Genomic DNA, 23,022 nt, shown 5'->3' with positions numbered 1-23,022 from the left:
ATGACTGCCAGCTCACAAAAATGGAAAAACAGGCTTATTCACAAGCAATGCCACAAAACACCAGAGAAAGCCTAAAAAACAAAATCAGCCTGGTCTCAAGTTCAGGAAGCAGGTATCATGGGTTCCACAGGTGAAAATGAACCAGATAGGAAAAAAGAATATCACAAGATGGGAACCATGAAAAAAAACGATTTTGAACAACAATAAATATTTTTTTTTGCTTTTTCACACAAATACTGTATCTTTAAATCAAAATGTAAGAAATAAGAAAAAAGGAGGTTAGTCCTTTAAAGGCAAACAAATGCAGTCCACAATCCCAAAATCCTATCCTTTGGATATTACCTTTAACAAGGCTAATGTTCAAAAAACAGAAAAATCAGAAAAACACCAACTCACTATGATGAGTCAAGAATTTAAAATTAAAACAAAGAAGAAAGCCAATGAACAAAAGTATTAACTGATGCCACAGTAGCCCCATTCTGGACATCTAGGCTGTTAAATAGCACTAGAGAAACTCCCCTAGCTGCAACAATAAGTGGCCCCTTCTCCTTAGGCTCAACATACAAGGAAAATAACTCAAAAATTAGACAATTCTACAATTAGAAGTAGGTATTCATTAAGCAATGTATAAAAATTTAAATTTATATTCACCAAAATATTTAGATAATGATAAAATAAAAATACTTGAGCCAGAAAAGAAATGTCAGCTGTTTGTTATGTGCTCTCTTCGTCTCTTCTGTCACATTTTCATCAAATCATCATCAGTGGTTCCACACTTTCTTCTTTTTTTTGTTTCATCCCTATTTCTTTTTTAATTCCTTTCATTTTAGGTTATTGTCAAAAAGGGCTTGGCCTTGGATTAGTCTTTGACACTCAGGTTCTGCAGATATTAGAACTGCAGTCATCTGTGCGAGAAAATGTAATTCAAAGATTAGTTATTTCTTCAAAATGCATCATTTCACATTGTGTTCCTCAATCAAGCATTTTCTATAAATTGTAAAAAAATACATAGCCAGTTATATAATGGAATATGTGTGGCACGGAGCATTACTGGAAAATAAAGACCTAAAAACTTAAACTTAAATAGGTCCTCTTTGAAATTGCAAAACTTATGAAGTAAGAAAACCTGCCTTCTGTGTTTAAGATACATGTTCGTGACAACAAAAGCGATTTGGATATAACCATTTTATTACATATTCCTTGGTACTTTTTTCCTCAAGGTAAGGATATGTTTTCAGTTCATTTATGTGTGTTTCAAGTAGTCTTCCTGGGAAAAGGTCTCACATAAATACAGAAATAAAGCAACATGATGCTAAACATGTAGCATAAATAGTTAAATGTGATTTTGTCTTTCAATAGGAGGCCATGCCTCTGGAGGTGAAAGGTTGTTATGAAGACAGACAAACTCTGATGTAGCGTGCAGAGCTGGCCTTCTTTTAAAATGCCTGAATCTCATAATATTGGTGTTTTTTGATTCAAAAATGACATATATAAGCTATTTTCCAGTGCATCTGTAATTTCAAGATGCGGGTTAATGGTAGATATTTTTCTTAGCTGGAAAAATGGATGTATTCAGTAAGTTCTTGGCTTTTGTTTTCTGAGTATCTCTTACCCCATAGCTTCCATTAAAAATGTCAGAATAGCTGTTTATTTTTTTTAATTTATAGAAAACACTTAACTTTAGAACACAATTTTGCCTGGCAAATGCGTTAATAACATGTTTGAGAAGGAATAACTCTGACTTGCTTTTAATGCTCTCTCCATGTAAAAGCTGCCTTCGAGATGCTTTCTGATTAAAATTTAGTTTATTAGGATTTCATTGTTTCAAGATTTTTGTTGAATTAGTGGCTATTGTTATTTAATTGCTCATTTGACTTTGTGTTTCCTATTCCTTAAGATTTAGATTATTGAAATACTTCTTCATGTAGTGGTTCAATTTTTTTCTGGCTCTGACTTCCATTTATTTTAAGGGATTGCTCTTGCAGATTGTGTTTTTTTGTTACTTTTTTAGTTTCTTTTGGTTAATTTAGTTTTTAGTTAATTCAACTTTTAGGTACTTCTTTTGATTTAATTTAATTTAATTTAATTTTGATTTAACCTAGCTAGGATGATAATCTTATATATAAGCATCTATGCGTGGAAGTGTGTGAGTCTGTCCAGCCTGGAAGTGAGAAGTGGAGTCGGCGTAAGGGCTCTGCCTCCAAGGAAAGAGAAAACTGCTTAGCCACACAAGCGAGGCCAGCACGTCAGAAAAAATAAAATTTCAGAAGAAAGACAAAGTTGCTTAGCCACTAACATCGACAAAACGGTATCTCTTTTACTTTTCCTCCCACCGCTAATGCACAAGTGATGCAAGCATGTCGACAAAACGAATCCACCTAGGAGTGAGTTGCCCAGAGTAGTTCCTTTCAATTACCTGACATCTCTACATTTCAGTTTTTTTTCTGACGATTTCAATAGTTTCTAGAACCATGGGCTTTTTACAGCATGGGCTTACACAGCTAGTAAAATATAAAGTGTATTCTCATAAAATGGTCTATTACATTATTAAGCTCCAAAGAGCACCAAATGCTTAAAGAAGTTGCCAGCAACACAACGCTGTCCAAGCGAACAAAGTCCCAATACAGAATCCAAGGCATAATCAGAAAACAGCACAGTTCAAAAAATCCAAAATATCACCAGCACCGAAAAAACCCTTCAAAAACATCTAAGTGTATTTGACATGAATCAACAGGAACTTTAGGAATTAATTGGCAGATCATAATGGTGATTGGTAGGTGTACCCACATTTTAGGGGGCCACACACAAAATACATGGAACATCATCAAGGCATTGAAACATAATTCAATCAATAGCAAATAAACACAAATAAAAGTAATAGATACAAAAGAATAGAAATGAACAAAGACTGCATTAAATGAGGATTTGAACCCAACCAAGGGGAAGGACTTTGGCTGATATATAACACTTCAGCTCTTAGCTATGGTATTGTGGGATCAGCTTCTGTGAAAGGCTTCAGTCATATTTTATATTAGCTCTGGCCATTTAGTATCCTACTTTTTTGTATTATTATATTTTGATCATAAAAAAATATATATATATATTATCTTGTTTGTTAGATGCTTCTCCAGCCTTTTCTCCTCCTCTTCTTTATTTCACATCTACATGTACACAATGACATTCAATTTATGCCTTAGTGCAACTGCTCACTACTCTGCTCTGCATCTACATGGCTCAGTCTGCATCATGTAGGCCCATTCTATTAGGTCATACTTTGTGAACAACTGCCTCTAATAGCATGTTAAATCATATGATCCAGACACCTAATGTAAATTTTTTTTGCCTGATCCTTAACCCTAGACCAGGGGTCCTCAATCCCAGTCCTGGAGAGCCGCAGGTATCATGCAGATGATTTGAAGGCTAAAATGGATGAGTAATTCTCAGTCCTTCACTTTTTTCTCTTCATTTTTCTTCCAAGTATTTAATTAAACCCAATAGTGCAGATAAATACACACAGGTGTAAATGTAAATAAGCTAAATGGAGAAATGCTGCTCTCTCTTGTCATTTGCATGTTATTGATAATAAGGAGCAATTAAAATAGCTGTTTAAGACAAAATTAAGCAATAAGGGCTCAAAATGACTAAAGTGAAGCAGAAGTGTTACTTTAGCAATAAGTGCTTTTTATTAAGCAACTGGGTTGGAGCAAAAACCTGCCGCCACTGCGGCTCTCCAGGACCGTGATTGAGGACCCCTGCCCTAGACACGTCTTCCATTAAGAATTTGTCTTTTTTCACCTCTTTAATATAAAAGTATTCATTTAATTTAGCAGCAAAAAACCAAGAGAATGGAATATATTATATTTTACTTGTTGTTTCTTACTTAAGTTAATATTTATGTTACTTTGAGTTAAACCATCCATTCTTCCATTTGCTGTTTTTTTTATTCAAGTCAATAGATACACCCTTTTTCCATCTGTAAAATATGCTTTCAAAAGCACTGATTTTCAGTCATAGTCCTGGGGAAAGATCTTGGTTTTAATTTATTCTTCATCCTTTCATTTTTTATGTGGCAAATGCCTTTTCCTAAGGTATCTTATAGAATTAAAAATGTACAGTAGGTTTATAGAGTCATTAGTGTCAAAGTACAGTGCCATTATAAATAGAGGACATTGTATGCTGTGACTCTGATTTTATATCACTAACAACAGCCACTGTCACTACCAGTAATATAGGTTTGGCCATGTCAAAAAAAACACAACAAGCAAAATAGACAATAAAAGAATGTCACCACCTGAAATATTGAAAGAAAGATCTAAACTACCACATCTGAATGAATCCATCAGCTCAGCAATATTATCTACAACAGTGAATATAGTAAAAAAAAAAACTATTTATATATGTAATTTTTGGCATGGCAGCACAGATAGGTTAAGGTTGATCAATGAGTGTGAGTCAGGGATGGGACTGGCAACCTTAAAATTTAAAGTTCATATCCCTAACCACTACTCTTCACTTCTTAACATCTTAATCAAAAACTAAATCTGCTTTTTAATAAAAAATATCTTTTTTCATTTTAAAATTTCTTTGCTTTCCTGTTGCTACAAATGTAACAAAAATGTTTGTTTTACATGAGGGAAATGACTCGTCTCAACCTATCGATGGCTGAAGGTAAACATGACCTTGAAGGAATCTGACTGCTCAATACTAAGACTTACTCCTAAAGCATATTTAGAAAGTGAACATGAAAGAAATGGAATATGCAGTCTCCAAATAGAGGGGTTTGTGGATGGCATAAATGAGTAAAGGGTCATAACAGCTATTCATTGTAGTTTACAGCTTCATTCATTATTCTGTAATCAAGATATTTAGATGCTATGTTTTAATACACACATTAGTTAAAGGAGGTAAAGATAGATTGACTGCATTCAAAACTAATGTGTACCAATGAAAATTAAAGTGAAAAATGACACACGAATGCATAGGACTGCTCCTCAGTCATCTGTTGATACACACTTAACCAGGAGAACGTATATAATGTGGTATAAGCCAATTATGAATTATAAGCCACAGCAGGGTAGCAACACTATTTGTAATCAGCAGGAGGTACTGCCAGCAATGAGCAGTGTTAAAGTAAATCATGGATAAAAGTCAGTAACTCCAATAAGCATACTTGGGGTTTGCCAAGCCAGTAGAGGGTGTTGTGTAGCCCCTGCACAATACTGTATTGCAGTTAACGAAAGGCACTGGTCAACCTTCATTATCTACTTAAAGAAATGTTTATGGAGAAACAACTGTGGTAATTATGGGATTTATACCTATGTAATTTCATAGCTTTGTGATGTCTTCAGGGAGTCATGTATGTGCTATTTGTTACATTGCTGTTATGGTTCTTATTATTATTATCATTTACTTTTACATGGAATATTTACAGTGATTACTGGGGCATTTCATTGAAGTAGTATTAGACCAGAACTAAACAGTCCGTATTGGCCAGTGAACTTGGAGATGGGAGGTAAAATTGGACAACGACTGAACAGACTAAATTAAGTGAAAACCACTGAGGAGAAGGAAAGTGGTTTTGTTGGAAGGTGAACATGAAGTGCAATAGCATGTTAGGGGTTAGTGGACTAGCCAAGCCACATAGTACTCAGGGACCACTGCTTGTGCTGGTAAGTCCAGAGAGCTTAGAGTATGTTGTTGTCTTAACCTTTCCTCTTCTTTTCTGTTGCTAACTGCAGTAATTATTTGTTCCCTTTATAATACTTATTTTTTGGTATTACTATGGCTTGCAGGATCATCTGTTACATTCATAGATAGCTAATGAGTGCCCCATACAGTGCACAGTATTCAATAAAAAATGTTAATGATTGATACTAATGTTTAAAGCTTGCATATTGTAATCTTTTTAGTTAGCCAATAAAAGGTGTCATGTGCTTGGCTTTTCTCTTGAATATATAAGAAATGAATAGGTTCTTATCTCCTATTGGATACTGTAGATAAAATTAAGTGCAATTAAAGAAGTAAGTAAAAGTTTTTGCCCTGCTTCCAATGTTATTGCAATAGAATTTGAATGTATAGTATGGGATGAATAGATAGTTATTGCTTGGTGAGGTTTTCTCAAAGCCCCATGAATCTGCATGATCTCCCTACCTCTGTCATGGGTTCTCAAGAAATGCACATTGGTATTACTTTTGGCTGATGTAAGGTGAGTTTCATTGTTTCTATTCCATTCCATTCAGGACTGGTTCCTGTTTGTGACCAATTGCTTCCAGTGAACCTGTTCTTCTAAAGTGGTTTAATAAAACAAAACACAGATAATGACCATTTGCCTTTAAGAATAACCTTTTTTGCCTTTTTCCTAGCTGTATTGTTCATTCTTCACTAATTTGACTTAAATTAGCAAAAAAAAAAAAAAAGAATCCACACTTCTAATAACCATTTATTTTGTGATGTAGATATCTCACAGTCAACTAAAGCAGCAATAAATACCTCTGACAGGTAATTAGGGCAGTCAAATGACCTTATGTTTCAATTAATGGAGGATCTGAATGGCAGGTCTAATGCAGCGGTTTTGTTAGGAAGATCTCAATTTAATAATCACTTAACGCAGACAGAAAGAAACAAGGGGAAGGACCTCCTTTTAATTCTGACCTTTAAACTAAGAGGTTCATTCAATATTTCCTTGTCTTTAATGCATGTGTGTGCATGTGGGTGCTTTATTTTTGAACACTAAATCAATATATCAAACGAGGAACAGTGAAAGTTTAAAGTAGGAAATGCCTAAAAAGGAGTAACTATGCAGTTCCAGTGAGAATACTGCAGCTCACTTAGAATGTTATTTTTAGCATGTAATGTATGAATTATTTTTTTGAAGCTGAATTGGACTTGCATTCTTTAATTTTATAAACTTGAAATTTCTGTTTTAAGGTCATGGGGGAACCAGTGTGGTTCCTGGTGGCCAGAAGTCAACTCTTGACTTAGGGTACATTCATATGTACCAAATATCAAAAAAAATAGTAATCATGTCAATACTAAGACAATTTAGACTCACCAATTAAACTAACTTGCATGTCTTTGGGGTGAGGGTGGAAAACTCACATGGACATTGCAGAATGAGCAATGTCTAAATAGACTGGATTAGGAATCAAACTTCGGTCACTAGATCCGTAGAAGTGAAGAATTTCAAAATTAAATAAATCAGTTTTATAATAACATTAGCTACCTTTCCTTCTGAAGACAGGTAATAAAATACATTTTTAAATATTTGATATATCTTGCTTTACATGTGCCCTCAGCACTCCTCTTATGTTTTTCTTTGGTATGGTCCTGTGTCTCAACTTGTGTTGGCTGGTGTTTCCTCTCTTGTTTATGTTCCTGTAAAGCCTGCTTTTCACACTGTCATTTCAAGCCACATTGCATGCTTCCTGTCAACTTTCTGACTGCCACCAATGGTAGTTAGGCCTCCATTACCCGCTGTGAAAACATCATTTAATTCCTTGAAGATGACTCTCAGCGATCCTTCTACATCTTTCCTTGTCTGGCACTTCTGATTTTGACTGTATTTGACAGTGAAAATGACAAATCAGACCCAAATCCAAAGTGAATAATCAGATCACTCTGCCTTGGACCAACGCAGTTGTCTCAATCTGTTACTAAATGTGTTTCTCTGTTTAGCCAGAGCCTCATACAGTTGCTGAGTCTTTTCCCAGGAGTGTAAGCAGCTTCCTGAGTAATCTCTATTGTACCACTACCTCCAATGAGTCCAACCTGACTGTCATGGTTGACATAGCCTTTTGATCACTTTATTTAGTCTCTTGGCATCAACTGCACTATTACCATTCCCCAGCACACTACAGCATAGACAGATATGTGGGCAACTACAGATTGTTGGTAAACAAGTAAGAGTGGTCTGTATAAACCTAATGACCTCAGCCTCTTTAGTAAAATAGAGGTGACTTTGACCCTTTCTGTATACAGCCTCTTTGCTGCTACTCCACTCATGTCTGTCATTCAGATACACCCTGAGGTATTGGCATGTCCTTGCCACCTCCACATCTTCAATATCAATGAAAACTGTGAGCAGGGAGGGCTTGACTTTTTTGAAGGCTATGATGATCTTTTTTGCCTTACTGATGTTGAGGTATAGTGGTTCAATTTGTACCATTCAACAGAGCCCTCCCCAAGTGACCTGTATTCATTCTCCTGCCCAGTGCTGATGCACCCCATTATGGCTGTGTCATCAGAAAATTTCAGTAGATGACTTGATTCAGTATTGCATCTAAAGTCTGAGCTTTACAGGGCTAAAACAAGAAGGGAGCTAGTACAGTTCCCTATGGAACCCCCATGCTACTCATGACCATGTCAGATACACAGTTCTTAAGCTTCACAAACTCTAGTTTTAATGTTAAGTAGTCCATTATCCAGAACACAGTAGTGAAATCAACCTTTATTCATTGACCTGAGCTTCTACACCAGCAGTTTGGAATGTATGGTGTTGAATACACTACAGAAGTCTATATATATATATATATATATATATACCTCAACCATGCTACTCTATATATATATATATATATATATACCTCAACCATGCTACTCTGTTTGTTCAGATGGGAGTAGGTGCTATTCAGTAGATAGATGATATCATTGTTCAACCTTCTTCTGGTTCTGAAAATCAAACTGAAGGTGTTTAGTGCTGTATTGACAAGGGGTTGCAAGTAAACTAGCCTTTCCAAAATCTAGATAGATAGAGAGGCTGAGAGCATGCACTGTTACAGTGCATTGCTACACCCACTACATAACGAACCACCTCAGGATCCCAAATTAGGATCCGAGCACAGACATGCAACAGGTGACACCTCAGCACCAAACTACTTAGAATGGAGGGGAACAGTGAGATGTTTTTTACAGTGGCTGGAGTGCCAATCCTGCCACCAAACCCACCAAATTTTCCCTGCAAGTTGGAGGTTAACACCATACCCAGGACAGAGCAATTGCAGGTTAAGGGCCTTGCTCAAGGTCCCAATGTGTTAAGGGCCTTGCTCAAGGTCCCAATGTAGTGGAATCACTTCTTGCATTTACAGTATTCAAACAAGGAACCTTCCGATTTCTGGTGCAGATCCCTAACCTCAGAGCCACAACTTCACCCACAGATAGATAGGTAGACCTTTTATGTGTCCCCAAGTGTAAATTTGGCTTTTTCCAGAAGATCTTTAAATAAATAAATACATAAATAGGTAGATAAATAAGTAAGTAAGTAAATAAACAAATACATAAATATACACACACACTTTGGTCTGAATACACAAGATGCTTTGCATACAATTGTAACCCTTTGTAGGATCAGGCTCAGACTGACAATACCCTGATAAATTTCAAACACTTGCTCTGCTCACTCTTTCAGTATCAGTAGGATTAACAATATTAGGTCCAGTAGCTTTCTGTTGACTGAGTTTCTATAGGTCTTTCTTCATCTGCACGGCTGTGAAGGTCAGTTCTTGGTAGCTGGGTTGACAGAATGGTGAATTTAAATTATTGTAGTTGGTGCATGGGACAGTGACAGTAGGTATGCAGAACTGTGAATGGAAATTAAGGTGGGGTGTGTGTGGACAGTGGTACTGAGTCTTGTGGAGTAAAGAGGAATGAAGTGGGGGCACAAGGGGAGTTGACCTCAAAAATTGACCAGACATTAGGGTGGGTAAACTGTTAAAGAATTAGTTTAACTCATTGGCCTTTCCCACACTTCCCACATCTGATCTGAAATCAACATTTTTAAAGCCAATAATATTTTAATTCCTTTCCACACCACTTGTGTTTTTTTTTTTGCTTCAACTTGGCCTCAAGTGGCCTTCTGCAGTTTTCTTTAACCTCGTTTATATTTTTCTTGAGCTTTCTTTGTACTGTCTTCATTTCCCTCTCTATCTTTATCTCTAAAGGCTGTTCATTTTGAGGTAAGAAGGGCCTTTTATGTCACTGATGACCCATGAATTGTTGTTGAAGAAGTGCCAAACAGTCTTTGATGGAATAACAGTATCCATACAAAAACGAATGTTACTAGTAGTGTGGTCTGTTAGTCCATTAATATCCTCACCATACTGTTATTAGAATTCTTCTAAATCTGAAACACAAAGCAGCCCCTCAAATAGTAATTTGCCTCCATTGCCTCAGTGCTGCAGAACATTGGGGTTGTAGATGAATGAAATTATGATCTGATCACTCATGGGGGGAAGAGTGTTATAGATATAAGCATCCTTAACATTTATCTTATGTGCAGCATTTGACAAAGTGATCAAAGGTGAATAAAGTTGCAAAGAGAGGCAGCTGACTGAGTTCTTCAGAGATTACGATGCACTGGGGAGATGAGTCTGAAATTTAACAACAGTAGTGTGCATGAAGTCACACCCTACATCTGGTGTTGCTGAGGACAGAATCTAAACCATGAGCAAAATGGTGCGGGAAAACTCACACGGTAGATCATAAGAGTACAAACTTACATCATGTAGCTAAATGTCTGGGTTGTATATTCTCTCTTTAATCATAATACTGTATGTCCAGGATTGCAACTTTTGTTGTTAAGAAGGACAACTAGGCCCACTCCTTTACTCTTACTGCACTGTTGATGTATTCAGTCAGCTTGTAGCATAGTAAATCCATTTAAGGCAATATGTGAATCTGTAACATGTTTGTGCAGCAACATTTCAGTAAAACACATAAAGCTGAATGTGTGATATTCCATCTATGATCTCACCAGTACAAGAAACTCCTACATCTTATTCGACAGATATTCTACAATTCCCACAGCAATCACTAGAAGATACAATTTATATCTCTATTTCTTGTTTCTTCTGTTTCTTGTTTGAGAATGTTATATTTACATTAGCATATAGCTTTGAGAGCAGTAAAGTGTTGTGGTGATTCACTTTTTTGGATGGATGGGTAGATTAGATTCCAGATAATAAGAAAATAATTCACACTGAGGTATCACATTATTAGGTTCTCCTGGCTTCTACATATAATTCATTACCTAATCAGTGATTGAACCATTTATGCAGAAAATGGGATTAAAATCTAATACCATCTAATTGTGGATGTCTGCTGTGTAATTGTTCAGTAGGCAAGACAATAGATTTAGGTTGTTTTGAAAGTGACATTTAGTAGGAGCCAAACATCTTGGCATGGATGTATCAAAAACAGCAACCTACTATGGTTTTCATTAGACAGGACAGGTGTATCAATAACAGAAAACACAAAAAACATAAGGCTAACAGGTGTTTTGAGGTCACCGGAAAAAGATACCTGATTGGGGACAACAGAGGCAGACATGACTTGTCCAGAATTAAGGATGGGCAATGATTAGTCAGACAAGAGAATGCAACATTAAAGAGACCTATCAGACACACAGCTTGTAATACCTTGGGATATGGCTGTACATTACCCAACATGTCCTGCTCTTCTCAGTGAAAAGCAAGAAGCTTTGATAAAAGTGGACTAAGGAGTACATATACTGCGTACTGGAGGATTTTGAAAACATTGAATTGTGAGATGAATCATGGCACCTACTGATTTACACTGAAGGGAGAACAAGGAAATTGTGGAAACCACATGTGTCCATAAATCAATCCTGTTGAGTATCAACAAAGCAGTGTGGTGGCAGTGGTGCAGTGCTGTAAGGTGTTTTTCTGTGGCATATTTTAGAAACCTTGATACAAGGCAAGCAACATTGGAACTGCACAGGATTTCCAAATGTAGTTGTCAATCAAAGGCATTGATTTGCAGCTACAGTATGAAAACTGAGAATTTTTTTCAGCATGCTTGGAAAGTACCATTGCAAAGTGAATTTATGTGTAATACAGTATTAGCCATATCTATCTATCTATCTATCTATCTATCTATCTATCTATCTATCTATCTATCTATCTATCTATCTATCTATCTATCATTTTGAAATGAACCCTCTATAATGTCATTATATTGGCCAAAGTTACAATTTAGGTAAATGGTGGCATTCTTTCATAATTTTATATCTCCAGTTTCTAGTCCTTCATAAATATTGTGATTTTTCTTAGAAAACAATGCACATAGGACTGATTGGGCTGATTTGACCAGTCATTTAAGTGTCGCTCTCCTGCACACATCCTTATTTATTTATATAGAATAATATTGTTTGAGATTATATTTTGCTAAATGAGTTTGTTACATTGTATCCTTCGAAGGGAGACAAGTTCTGACATTTAAAAGCAAATAAGGCACCATACAAACAAAATGTATTAATAAATGCTGGACACACTGTTCCACCGGATCATTGTATTTTAATGAAGACCTCTGCTGTGATGAAATATTCGCCGGATGCTCCTAAATGATGCTTAAATGTCAAGAGGCAAATGTCGTTAAGCAGGCATATTAGTATTTAACCCAGCTACATAGGAAGTTTACTTCTAATCAATTTTGATTGCACTTTTTGTACAGTTCCTGGCATTTATGAGTAGATGCGTTTTTTAAAAATATTCTTTGCGCCACTGTAAAAGTGTTACTATAAAAGATATTATGCAGTATCTTTGCTTTAATCTTTTTTCTTTGTTACAAATGTTGGTGTCATTTTGCTACATAATTTTATTATCTTATGATCCCTCTTTTGAGTTTAATTCTTAAATCTTTAATGAGGGTAGAGTTTTTGCTATTTACACAAAATTATTTTGAACAATCTGCCATGGCAGTACTTTCCTATGCTTTTGTGCATTGGCTACTGGGCTGCTGCTGGGTAAGTGCTTATAAAAAATTCTAATAATCATAATTTATTTCCATATTGAACATCATCTCAAGCCACTTTACAGGTCGTCCGTGACTGCTCTCGATTCTACTGCAATGCTGTGGCCGTGAATCAAACACAATTGTCAAAGTTTTGGGGGCAAGGGGGGTGTTTCATTTGAGGCTGGTCACAGCCCACAGGTTGGGAAACTCTGTCCTAAATCAATGGTCCTCAAACTCATTCCCCCATATTTTTCTTTCAAGTGGTGTTCACAATCAGCGAGTTATTTTACCTCTAATTGATCTCATTCAATTAGTTGGTCTTTTTCTTTTTCTTAAAAAGCACAGCAATGACTTTTACATTTATTACACATTTAGACATGTTTGTATGTTTCCAGTATCTTTAAATTCTTAGCTGTTTGTAGATGGTTTCATATTAATTTTTTTTTCTGTGATTTAATAATAATGAAAATTAACAACAACCAAAGCAGATACCCAGGCAAATTACACTTAATATTAAAAGGCTGCAGCTACTTCAGCATCATGCCCACTAACAACAAATGCTTGATACAGTCTAATAAATATGACCAAGCATAGTTCTGTGCTTTCTGCATGGACTCCAAAACATAGTAACAAGGAAATAGCAGCTTGCTTAAATAGGATTGGAGTCCAAATAAAAACATAAGCTGATTGGAACAAAAACCTGCAGCAACATTGGGTGCTCAAGGAATAAGTCTGAGAACCACCGCTCTAAGTTTAAGAAGTACTGACCACAAATACTGAACAATAGGCTGCTGCCAACATGTTTCCTTTAATACTCCTCACGGTCTGATTTAAAATTCATACAACTTTAGTTCAAAGTATCAAATTGGTGCAAAATTTTCTTATAGTCAGGACAAATTGATGATCGAAAGTAACAGAACATTTGAGACTATGGATTCAAGTGGTGTGGGACAAAACAAAAAAAAGTTTAATGAACAGAATTTTTTTTTTTTATGTTTACCCAGGTAACATTTTTATAGCAATAAGCAATAGTGATGTGTTTGGCATTTCTAAGTGGCTAATTTCATTTTGAGTGTAAAAAACATTACATTTTGTTGCCTTTGGGAACACATATTGTTTTGGGAGATGATGTTCTATGGACAGTATACTTCAAAGATTGTAAGCTGTAAAAGAAAAATATTCATCTATTTATCCATTACGTTTTTATTTAATACTAGCTGAGTTTGATGGGTAGTTTACTACTACTAAAACTGCAAAAGAATAAACAGCATTTGCTTTAAATTCTTACATGAATAAATACTTACCGGTATTCCATTTTACAATGACTATTAATATATATTTATGGAAATATTACATTTAAATTGAGACAATAAAAATGCTGGAATTTACTGTATATTAAAGTCATCTGAGGTGAATAAACTTTGAATGTCAAGTGATTGCTTCTTTATAACATTTTTGGTTGTATTTTGTGGATCGTATATTAGCAAACAAACGTCTTTCGTTAGCAAGCAACATAAAGCTGAGAGAAACAATCTGTTGTTAAATCAATGCCTGAAATGTCCAGTGTCTGACCGTGTGATTTGTTTATGGTCATAGCAAAGCGAACTCAAAATGCAAATGGCAGGTCTTTAAAAGGGAACAGAAAATGATTGGGGATCAGAAGTATTCTTCAGATGAAATAGATTTGACCAATTCTATCCTCTTTTGATATTTCAGCCTCTGTTATTATATTCTTTCTGTATATTGTTTTAAACGGTTGTGTTGTGTTGCTGTTGGCTCTCAGAATCCCACATCAGACACTTTCCTCTGGAAGATCTTGGATTTAAATGGTATATTGTTTAAAAGAATTAAAAAAACAAATGGAGATGGCAAAACATGCTGACGTATGAAAACGTTTAACTTTCAAAGTCCGAGAGTTTGCACATTGAGACAGTACCAAGCTAATGTGCACACTGCTTTTAAAGTGGGTCTTACCTTTTGTTTATCCCTAAACTTTCAAGACAACCTGTTTGCATGTATTCTTGATATGGCTCTAAAAAAGTAAGAAAATAATGTGTCACGTAACAAGATTTCTCAAGGAAGACATCACCAAGCCTCCCTCTCCAGTAGGCAGCAGCAGAAAGAAAGTAGTAAAAACTTTGACAGGGTCTAGACTAATATTCATCCATCCATTGTCTAACCTGCTATATCCTAACACAGGGTCATGGGGGTCTGCTGGAGCCAATCCCAGCCAGCACAGGGTGCAAGGCAGGAACAAATCTCGGGCAGGGTGTCAGCCCACTACAGGGCACGCACACACACACACACAACTAGGGACAATTTAGGATAGTCAATGCATCTAACCTGCATGTCTTTGGACTGTGGGAGGAAACCGGAGCACCCAGAGGAAACCCACACAGGCACAGGGAGAACATGCAAACTCCACACAGGGAGGACCTGGGAAGCGAACCCAGGTCTCCTTACTGCGAGGCAGCAGGGCTACCCACTGTGCCACCGTGCTGCCCCAGGAGTAATATACAAATTTCATATAAATCAGCTGAGTCATTCTCAAGTGATGCCTGAACAGACAGACAGCCATTCTTAACTTTATTTATATAGATTTTATTGGTGTCAGAGTAGCAATACAATACATACACTACAAGCCAATAAGCCAACTGGGTGCTTCATTCAATATGCATATTAAATCAATCCAAATTCTGCTCAACCTAATACAGACTACCAGTAGGTTAACAGCACTTTAGATGCAAGGTAAGAATGTACTATCTCAGGGCATCCCCATAGGAATACATTACAATCTCTAATTACCCAAATGTTTAGTTTTGGGGTATGCACAGAAATTTGAAGTAAACTCTCACAGATACATGGAGAATGTACCAAATCCATGCAATCTGTTGCAGGGCCTTGTATTGAACACAGGTCTTTGTAAATGTGAAGCCACTTCATTAACCTTAGTGTCACTTTGCTGTCCCAAAAATCCTTTATTCGAACTCTTTAATCACAGGCAACAAATGCCTAGCCCAAAAGCATTAATACATCAATCCACCTCACCTCAGTCAAACCCATCCCAATAAAGTTCAACAATAAACCTAGGAAACAAGCCTTAGTGGCAAGAAGTGCAACTGAAAAACCCAAAGAAAAGCCAAGTGAATACTAACAGAAGGTGCAAATTCCAAAATTCAGTAACCAGACCAGAAACCAAACTCATAATGCTGCGAATGTAAAGCAACATCTTTAACCACCTCAACCCAATGTCTGCCTCTTTGTAGGGAGAGGTTTTCAAATTACAAAACATTTATATATGGTATTTAATTAACTTAACAGGACTTGTGGTTTCTTTTTGGCTGGTAGTCTAAAGGTTGTTCCATGTTTTTCTCAGATGGAAAAAGGAAACAAATGACTATAAACACAGTGATCTACCCTCCAGCCATATGGAATAATGCTGTGCATCATAAAAACTCCATTACCGGTTCCCCTATCTCTTTGAATATCACTTTACTGTGGCTTTTCCAAGGCCTCCACAGAAGAGAGAAATGTGACCAATAAGATTCTACAGACACTTTCAGATATAATATTGATCAAATTGCAAGGACATTGAACCATGAAAAAGATCTATTTTCCTGTTAGTTTTTGTTACAGATTGACTGCAGAACCATTAGTGTGAATATGTTTTTCCTAATGGTCTGCTTGCATTGACTTATGTGCCACACTGCTACATTTTTTTCCCTCAGGCAAATAACATGCCACTCTCACCGGAAATTCTATGCAGTGTACACCTTTTATCACTCTCTGAATAGTGAAGGTCATTATGCTGCTCAGGCTTCTACAGTAGGAGTAGATGTTACTGGGATAGCACCTGTTTTCATAATCCTGAAAGCTATTTATGTTACTTACAGATATGGGAAAGAAGTGTGGAAAGTGTAAAAGAATTGGCAGGAAAAAAAAATCTATATTTTAATTTATTTTGTTCAGCCTTGCTCTGTTTCTTTCTTAAAGGATGGTGCAATTAGGGAGTTGTCTGACAAAATTCCAATACGGTTTGGTCAGGTAATCACAAGACCTGCATTATTGTTCAACAGTTGTCACCCCTCACCCCAAATAGATTACAGCAATTTGTTCCCTTCAAGCGTGTCTACTCAGTATTTTCCATTAAATATGTTTTCAGCCTGTATTAATTTCTTATTTAGGCAAAACATCATTTTAGTGGCTTTTCTTACTTTAAAATAGAGATGTAAACAAGTATCCCATATGATTAAATAATAATATTATAACATAACATGTTTATACCTGATTAATCTAATCAGTGACAAAGAAAGTCAAATCCTGGAAACACTGGACATAAGGCAGGAACATACAGGGCAGTAGTTAATCACAGGGCCTGCGCACCCACTCACACAAACAGGGCCAAACTTGAGTCATCAGTTAAAATAAAATGAACACATCTGGACTGTGGTTGCAAAAGTAGATCATCAGGAGAAAACCCATAACACATAGGGAGAACAGTCAAGCTCCACACAGATTATTAACAAGCATATGATTCAAATTCAGGACTCTGGATCCCTGAGGCATTAGCTGGATCCACAGTGCCACCAATGTAAAGATTTTTTTTTCTGCATTGATTTATGAAGACAAACATCATTTCTCTTTCTACAAGACAGAAAAAAGGTGCCTACAATTTTATTTTATTTAAAACGTTTGGTTATATTAGTTTGTGCATTCTCAAAAATGTCATTTTTTCCTGTAATGTGATGTTTAGCTCAGGAGTCATTTTTCCATATGTCACCTTTGTTGTATTGTATCTAGGTCTCATTTTTTCCCACAGTCAGGAACAAAGAATGGAGGAACATTCCGGACAAAATACATATATAATGAAAAGTGAGAATATATAAATAAAACCACAATGATTTTTGACCTAAAACAGTTATATGTGTCACAAAATAACAACAACATTTATTTATATAGCACATTTTCATACAAATAATGTAGCTCAAAGTGCTTTACATGATGAAGAAAAGAGAAATAAAAGACAAAGTAAGAATTAGAATAGGACAACACTAATTAACATAGAATAAGAGTGAAGTCCGATGGCCAGGGAGGACAAAAAAAACAGACGGCTGGAGAGAAAAAATAAAATCTGCAGGGGTTCCAGGCCACGAGACCAACTAGCCCCCTCTGGGCATTCTACCTAACATTAATGAAACAGGGTTCTCATGGAAGGACTTGATGATGATGGTTATGGAGACTTCTGGCTTTTAATCCATCAATGTAGGAACATCACGGTGCTTTGTTTAGGTGTATGTATTGTGTTGCTTATTAGTCTATTTAATAATTTCTTCATTTTTTTGCTTCAGTGACACAGCATGCAACATGAAATACGCCTTGAAATGAAAGCTGTCATTTTCCCTGTTCAAAGTGTAGAAGGTGGGCTCTTATAAGTATGGTGTTTTAACTGCTGAGTTTGATGGCTAGTTTACTACACCTACATTTATAGGCAGACATTTGTAGATGCACACTCTTGAGAAGATAATAAATTCAGTACTTCTTGAATTAAGATAACTGCTTTGTGCAGAAACTCTGGCCAACTTTTTCTTGCTCTCATATCTGCCACAGACACATGTAGTCAGACTTTTTTGAGCATGCACTTTGTTTGCCTTGTGAATCTCATGGCTCATTAGCATGTGCAGGGTTGTGACTACGTGTCTCCTCGATCGATGATTCACCAATTAAAACACAGTGATCACTAGAGCCCACTATCTTAACTGTAATGGGTAAAAATGACAGCTTTTATTTTATGGCATATTTCATGTTGTGTACAGTGTCAATGAAACAAATAAATGAAGAAATAAACAACAAAAACATATATTTTATGACACAATTATCCACGCTCACATATTATTGTGTTTTCATTTATATACTAGGGGGTTCCTCCCTGCTCGCTTCGCTCGCCAACCCCCCTGGGCTGCGCTATGCACCAGCTACTTCATGTCTCTGCCAGTCGCGTTGTGAAGAGAGAGGCTGAACACACCCCAAGCAGATGCTGTTGCTCTTCTGAAACCCCCTCTTAAGCGGTGATATAATGGGAAACAAATACAGTTCTCCTCATTGCTCGATCAGCTGCTGGCTTGCTGCTGCTGCCGCGCTGTGTGATCCTAATCTCGCATGGTGCTTCGAACATTTAAAAGCCTGTACAGCAGCTGTCCTACTCTTTGTCTTTTATTTCCAGCTCCGGGAGTGGTTTTGGCACAAAGTCTTCTCTCACAGGACATGAGTTCTTGATATTTTTTAGTTTAGAATTTAAAAATGGAATAAGAATCTGAAAATCTAAAAACATCACATTAAAGTTCGATAAATTCTGAAAAGAATGATACCAAACATATGCATGTAGGTTTTAAAATAAGCCCGATTTTAAAGCATGACAAAAAAGTGACATAAAATCATCACATAAAATTGTTGCACTTTTAGGCTTAGGATTTTATATATAGAGTAGATTCTCACATGCCACAATTCTACTTAGTTACTTGTGTCTTAAATATTTCTTCATATTAAAGGGGTGTGAATTAAATAAAAGTATTTTAAAATAAACACATTTTTTCCCTCAACAATTTTTAAAAGCAATACTCATTACGATGATTGAAACTGTACCATTAAAAACTAATTAATTAATCACAGTGAGTCAGAGGCTTTTAAACTCATCATTCTATCCACTGATTGTCTTAACCTCCTTAATTCAATACAGCATGGATGGGTTTCAGTGGGTCCGTGAGGGTCAGATAAAAATTAACATTTATATTCACTATACAGCATCGTACTGCTGATTTAGAGTAGATGCACTAGTAATAGTAGTAATGGTAGTAGAAAACGTAATAGTAGTAGATCTGTTTTAATTTGCACAAGAGGATTAATTACTGTATAACGAGTGGCAATTATTTTTGCATAAAAAAAGGAATGTTTTCTTTTTTCTTAGATTGTTTACTTTAAAGTTTAATAATACTTTGTGTATGTCATATATGTGTGTGACAATAAAATCTCGATAAATAAAGTACATTATATTCATCTATCCATCCATCCATTATCCAAACTGCTATATCCCAACTACAGGGTCAAGGGGGCCTGTTGGCACCAATCCCAGCTAACACAGGGCACAAGGCAGGAAACAAACCCTGGGCAGGGCGCCAGCCCACCGCAGATATTATATAGATTTCATCAGATTTTTAAAGGGGTCTGTGACTCAAAAAAGTTTTAGGAATCACTGCATTACAGGATCCAATATTAAGCTCAATTAATCCAGTTCAGTATGATGTAAGCTGCAGCCTAACCCAGCAGCAAAGCTAGAAAGTGTTGACAAGTGTTGCTGAGACCTTATAATGAGAACATCTATGCCTCCCTTGGGACACTGCACCTCTGCTAACAGTAAGAATATGTGCCATGGCTACTCTCTCTCTGTGTACAAGTCCTTCACAGTGGATCTTCCCTTATACTCTTCTTAAACAGGCTGACTGGTAATGGCAGGGTATCATAAACAAAAAAGAAATGTCAAAGGGCTTCAGGCTTCACAATCGTGATCAATTTTTATCACTGAAATGAAAGTCATGAGTAATCATAGCAACCAAGAACGTTATATTAGGGCAATGAAACAATCACCTCATGACACCAAACCTCACTACCTGAATGCCCATCTATATTTAGGCTTGTAAAAACAAAGATAATCCTGGAGTTGAGGGCACAGTGGTATCAAAGAGAAGTGAAGAAAGAAGGGAAGAAGCACAGTCATAACAGCTTTGATCAATTGGTGTAGGATGCACATTATAAGAGATTTTATATTTTACTTAGAGAAAAAAAGAAATTGATCATTTTAACAAAAGAAGCTTTTCCTCACTTGTTTCATGAACATATGTACTATATCATTATAGGGCCAGCTAACATGCAGGCCTTTTGCCTTTCAGGCCTAATTTCTGTCAGCATTCTTCAGATTGAATGTTCTGGCAATCCTTTGCATTTAAACTCCACAGGGAATAACCATATCTGCCAGTCTTTCCTGGTGCAGTATTGTACCAGATCTTTATATTTGGCACTATTTCTCTCACACCTTTCCTCTAATGGCAATGTCTCCTCAACGAGGATGATCTTCTTTGACTCAGAGGACTACATACCAACATTTGTTCTTAGTGTTGTTTCAACAACCTCTAGAAGTTACAGCTTTCTTTAAAAGTCCACTCATGTCCCACAGTGGAGCTTTATACAACAGAAATTCTTTTATTTTCTTTGAGTTTGCACTCTTCTAACTTGCCCTGACAAATATAATTTTGTACAGGGCATTGACAAGTATTGCTGATACCTTATGATGATAACATCTGCGCCCTCCTTGGGACACTGCAATTCTGTGATCAGTAAGAATATGTGCCATGGCTGCTCTCTCTCTGTACAAGGCCTGCACAGTGGATCTTCCCTCATACCCTTCTTAAACAGACTGGCTAGTAATGGTAGGGTGTCATAAACAAGAAAGAGATGTCAAAGAGCATTAAGCTCCACAATTCTTACCACATTCCTTGTAATATTAACTGCACTATTCAGTACTTTTGACTCACCTCCTCCTGTTTCCTCATTTCTTCCTGCACAATATTAAAATACTTTTCTGTTATTAAGCTGAATTTTTCCACTTCCCTCTCCAGTCCTTGCCTGCCAGTAGAAAACTTCCCCATGCTGTTGTAAACTTCTGATGAATGAACCTAATGGGTTTAGTAAATGGACAAAACTTAAAGAGTAACTGAACAGAGAGAAGCTTGACACTTTGAGCTGACAAGAATCACTAATGGGGAAAGTCAAACAGTCAGTTAGAAAATAAAGTTTGGGATATAGATGATTACAATTCAAGAGAGAATAGGGAAGCCAGAACTAGTAAGAAAAGAATGTTTCAGCTTATTTCGATATCCCATGAAAGGCAGAATGCAAACCTAGAAGGGACATCAGTGCACGATAAGGAACACACACAAAAACACTTATTCAGAACTGTCTACCTGCATGCATTTAGACTCCATAAGTTCACAAAATATCCAGTTAAAACCTGTATAATTGTGCAAATTCCACAAAGACTGTGACTAGACTGGGAATTGAACCCAGGTCCCTCGAGCAGTGAGGCAACAATGTTAATTGCTATGTCATCTTGCCCTTCCATTCAAATATTGCATAATAAAATTAATTTTACTCATATTATTTTTTTTTTTAATAAATCTGCAATATTTTTCTTTTTGCTTTTTGAAAAAGCCAACAAGTTGATTTTTTATTTATTTTCTGCTAAGACATAAAAACTTTTTTTTAAGACAGTCAAGAACACATATACTGTCTTACTGAATCTTTTTCAAATGATTTTTGGTACAATCTGAAATTAAAGTGGGATGGGAAACACAATAGTGGTATTATTTAGGGGTTTTTGAAAATTAACAACACAATTCTGCACATATTTTGCTCTCATATTTTGAGGATATTTTTTATACTTTAGCTCAACAATTTAATTATTTGTGAGTACACTTGCTATTTTGTTTTAGATGGCTCTGGTTATATTGTTGCTACTGCACAGCCATTGCCAATCACATTGTATGACTGATATCCACTATCATTGATATCTAATTTTGTGGGAAAATTAACTAGTGATTCAAAATTATTTAAAGATCTAATAATTCTTCCTGTTTTTCTTTGACTGTGAATCTGTTTTGGAAATTTAGTTTGGTTGCTAATTATCTTTTTTTCCAGGTTAAACACACTTGCGTTTTGTTACTAACTCAGATTTTTGGTACTATTCTTTGGTCTTACTGAAATGTTGCCTTTTGATGTACCATTTTTCCACCATGGTAGTACAATGTACAGTGAAACCTGTTTAAACTATTCTTGCCCTTGGCAGAGTTTGCCCTTAATATCCATCATACAACCATCAAAACGTTCCCTTTTAAATATTTGCATGGCTACAAGCTTACTTGCTTGAATCCTATTTTGTAATTTCATCAGGTTCTAGTTTGACAGAGTACCCCACAATGATGCAAAAGAATTGAAAATTGATCATGGAAACCTACTGATGGCCATAAACAGATCACAGACAACAAACATAAATTGGCCCATGAGTATACAATAGGGATGGGCAGAAGGACTGGCTTGCCACACAATCTGCCTAAGGGTTGCTTCCACAAAGATGTCTCCAAAATATATAGCATCATACTTAAAGGTATGGTCTATTGCCATAAAATGGCTCTTACATCCCAATTTAATATTCACATTTCCAAGCTGAAA

Source organism: Polypterus senegalus, chromosome 9, assembly GCF_016835505.1.
Source record: "Polypterus senegalus isolate Bchr_013 chromosome 9, ASM1683550v1, whole genome shotgun sequence".
In the NCBI taxonomy this organism is placed as follows: Eukaryota; Metazoa; Chordata; class Cladistia; order Polypteriformes; family Polypteridae; genus Polypterus; species Polypterus senegalus.
The sequence above is the reverse complement of the archived record's forward strand: the minus strand, read 5'-3'. Positions refer to the sequence as shown.